Source organism: Poecilia reticulata, linkage group LG17 (genome assembly GCF_000633615.1).
Source record: "Poecilia reticulata strain Guanapo linkage group LG17, Guppy_female_1.0+MT, whole genome shotgun sequence".
Taxonomy (NCBI): domain Eukaryota; kingdom Metazoa; phylum Chordata; class Actinopteri; order Cyprinodontiformes; family Poeciliidae; genus Poecilia; species Poecilia reticulata.
Genome location: NC_024347.1, coordinates 30,331,058 through 30,335,389, shown reverse-complemented (window position 1 = coordinate 30,335,389; position 4,332 = coordinate 30,331,058).

Below are 4,332 nucleotides of genomic sequence, written 5' to 3'. Positions count from 1 at the left end.
ACACAAAATGTCTGCAGACAAAAACAGGACAAAAGCTCCAACGCTCAGGAAACTCATCTCTTCTCCTCCCTCAGCTTCTTTCTCAGCTCCGACTGGCTGCCGCATTCAGCGTTAAATTAAGTAAACATGTTCTCTGTTCACACTGAGGAGTTGGAGCTTCAGGTTCGGCCCAGACGTTGTCTGGACTCGACCCGGTGGACCAGCGGATCAACTCTGAGCAGCCAGACCGTATGAATCAGTTAGAACCTGCTGTGCTGCATAAAGACTCTGACTCACTGCACATACAGCCGGGATTATGAGCTACAACCCAAAATAACCTGATGATTTCAAATCTACACTACTGAGTAAATCTACGACAGTTCTTCACTTTTAAGTCCAGATAATTTACAGTATTTATGTATCAACTTCAGCTAAACTATGAAAACATTTACAGAATAAACAGAATGAAACTGTAATTGTGTTGGTCGCTAACTGGCTAAAGGGAACAATGTGCTGAATAACCATCCAAGCAGTAAAGAGCTTTGTTAAAAACAGTTAGACCTGGAAACTTTGACTGTAAACTGTTTCCATTGAGATCTTGGCTGCGTAGCAGAGAAACCTCCGTTTTCCTGCAGGAGTCGGTCGGTGCTGAAGCTTTGACAGCTCAGCAGCAGAGGCCTGCTGACGACGGTACAGCTGACGACGCAGGAGTCACAAAGAGCCGGAAATAAACCGGCGGCCATCAATCACAGCGTCTCTGTTCCCAAAAACCCCAAACAGTGAGTCATCTTCTGCAGAGGAAGAGGAGCGGGCGAGGAGGAGGAAGAGGAGCAACGATGCGGTTTTATTACGTAACTGACTGTAGATTTAGATTTTATTCCAGTTAATGAGATACAGATACAGCATTTTAAAGTTTACTCAAATTAATTTCAGATTGTTTAACAAGAAGAAGTAAAGTTGGGATGTACAACCTTCACTGGACAGCTGTCAGTTTCATACTCCACTGCAGCAGGTGGCGATAATGAGCCGATTTTACATCCAGCCGCTCAGCTCCTTCAGACTAGCCAGCAGCAATTAGCAAACACCTGGTGGGACTGCTCATCAGCTGAGCTCATTAAAGGAGCAACTTCTCAGAGCAAAACGTCGTTAAAGGGTTGAGGAGCCATTTTGGGATGACTTCCTGGAGGCGGAGCTTCACAAAGAGCAGGAGCTTCTTAAAGAGACAGAGACCCAATTTCAAGGTGCTACATTAGGAATCAATATTTCATTAGTCATATTTAATACATGGCATTTTCATAACTACTGAAGGGAACATAGTTAATTAATTATTCTATAAAATGGAACAAAACTCCTGCTTTAAAGCTAACCGTATCGAATATTAAGGTAACATGTGAAAATCAGACTGAAGACAATTATAAAAGAATTGATCATTGAGTAAACACAAATACTGTTGGTAAACTTAACTGATGAAAGTTTTCATTGATTTAATGTCAGACAGGAAAATGATGTTTTTTTTCTACAGTCTGTAAAAATCTAGAAAAACTTCCTGAATCCTGCCTCACAAAAACACCCAAACCCAGCAGCAATAATCCCTCTTAATACTTGACTTTAGCTTTTATATCATATATTATAATAAAACGTGTTAATGAAGCTGCTGAAGCCTCGTTAGGAGGTAAAAACCGTTCAGGTGAGGAAACTGGGACCTGCAGTAACTGCTTCTGGTCGTAGAGGGCAGAGTTGAGCTGCAGTCCAGCTCATCAGACGGACCAGGCTCAGAGCGAGGCATGACGGGAACATTTCCCCTCAGAAGCCATCTGCAGATCGGCTGTCGGTCCAGATCTCTGCAGGTTTCAGCTGCAGAACTATTACTAAATAAAAACAAAGAAAAACAATCAGTTTGAGAGTAAAAGGATGAAGCATTCAGCTCAGAGCCACAGCATCTTCCTCCAGCTCCTCTTCATCACAGCTCTGTCTGCTCCTCCAGACTGGTTTAAAATAAATCAATCCGTTTTGTTTCCCCCTCTCTGTTCTCCAGAACTCCTGCTGGGTCGGGTCATTTTTCTTCTTCATGTAATATCTGCAGCCCTCGCGCTGAGGACGCTTTGATTTCCCATCGCTCAGCCAGTTGACATTTATTCCACAAACACTTGACATTTGGAAACCGTCTTCCTGTGTGAGGAACCTGCAGCCCCTCTGCAGCGCCGTCCCGCCGGCCGGCCTTTGTACCGAGCAGCTGGACGGTTTGGACCCGCGCCGCTCTCAAATTGATGCTTTCTGCAGAAAAGTCTGAAGCTTTCAGTCCAAACATGAATCTGAATGTCTGACTGATTTCCTCTCATCCACTTCAGGGCTGCTTGGTTTCCTTCAGAGGTCTTAAAGGGGCAGTACTTTGCTTTCCAGGCACAGGGAGACATTTTATAACACAACCAGGTAACTGACTTATGACTAATTTCACCTTGAAATTGGGCCTCTGTCTCTTTAAGAAGCTCCTGCTCTTTCTGAAGCTCCGCCTCCAGGAACGTTTTTACCAGCATTAACTAAGAAGCAGCTCCTGTAATGAGCTCAGCAGCTCCACCAGCTGTTTGCTAATTGCTGCTGGCTAGTCTGAAGGAGCTGAGAGGGGGAGGAGCTGCGTCTTGAAGGCGGGGCTAAGTCCACCCAGGCGTTTGCACAGCTGAATGGTTGCCATGGAGATTAAAGGATTTCTCATGACAAAACCAATTCAACACTCCAGATTTGCTTCTGATCAGGGAATAAATTTATAACATGATTTAAAAAAGTAACTTTCACACGATACCAGCCGTCTAAAACCGTTTAATTTACAGGTAGAAGCGAAAAGCATGATTATTGAAACATTAATCGTTTTATTAAAAACATTTATTTTCTCAGATGCCAGTAAAAGATTCATCTCTAAATGAAGAGAAGCCTCTCCGCCTGAACCGGACCCGGAGCTCGTCCTCTCCTGCTGCAAAGTCTCACCGTTTTCTCCAACTTTCACAGCTCGTCATGTCATTTTCCCACACCTGCACTGCCCTCCTTCACCCTGCAGGCTGCCATTTCCATCAGAAACATTACGTACCGGCAGGGCAGCGCTGCGTTCTGCGCCGAGCTCGGATCAGCGCCGGTTCCCTCGCAGTGGAAAGGAGGAGGAGACCCTGCTGGTCTGAGCTCCACATGATGAGTTCAAATCACACAGAGCGCAAACAAAACCTCCAAACCACACAGCCTGAGCCTCAGGCAGGTCGGCCGCTTCATTTGCATGTCAATGAAGAATCTGATCACATCTCAGCTCGACACCGGGACGGATGATTCTGATCCGGAAACTTCTGCAACAATGGCAGAAAGAGCAAAGCTCAAAACACTTCATCTTTTCAGCTGCGGATGTTTTCCTCCCAACAGCATCATGTTTCACTGACTGCTAACAATGAGCAGGAATAAAGGGGACACATCGCACGTGGTTCACGTTTTGCACATTTTTGTACGTCTGTTTGGGTTTCAACCGCTTCTAAAGACAGACGGGAAAGAAAACGACAAGCTGTCTTCTACCAATACGTTTTATGGTGTCTGGAAAATAAGCAGTTTCAAAAACCTCCCAAATGACGTGTTACCTAGCAACCCCAGCCTGTCACCTAGCAACCCAAACTGTTTGCTCAGCTGGTTTAATCAATCAATCACATTTTATTTGTATAGCACATTTCAGAAACAAGGCATTTCAAAGTGCTTCACATCATAACAGACACAAAAACACAAAGTCATGCAACATAGAATCAACAATAAAACATCATGATTTTATCGCTGCATAATGGCTGCTGGAAAAGACAAATGTTTCCTTGTTGACTTATCTAGAGACCACTTGCTGCATTCTTGTTGGTTGTGCAGGAGGCTCTACTTTTGCTTTTCAAAGATACACGGCTGTAAACTGCGCATCAGTTTGCAGCCATTTTCACGTGCGAGTGTAAACGTGGAGTTGGGGGCGTGGCCAGCAGCAGCTTCCTTGGATTTAGAGTGACAAAAGTCCTGAAACATCTCAAACAGGCTGAACTGAGCAGAATAAAATCTCAGAATGACTTTGTGCCAAAATGCACTGAACATGTTTCGTATAGACCATCAGGTTAGTGAAGGTAAACCAGTGATTCCTCCTGCAAAGCAGCGGCTGGCTGGTTGGTGTGCGGCTCAGACGGCAGCAGTGGGTTTCTCAGGCAACACTAAGAGTTTCTGACTGCGGGAGCCGATGACTCATCGCTGTAGCCGTTATATGGGCGGCGCATCAATCAGCCTCTCCTGATGGGAGCAGATGGCGTGTGGCAGCCCAACCAGTGAGGACGGCTGGGCGTGTGTGTGTGTGTGTGTGTG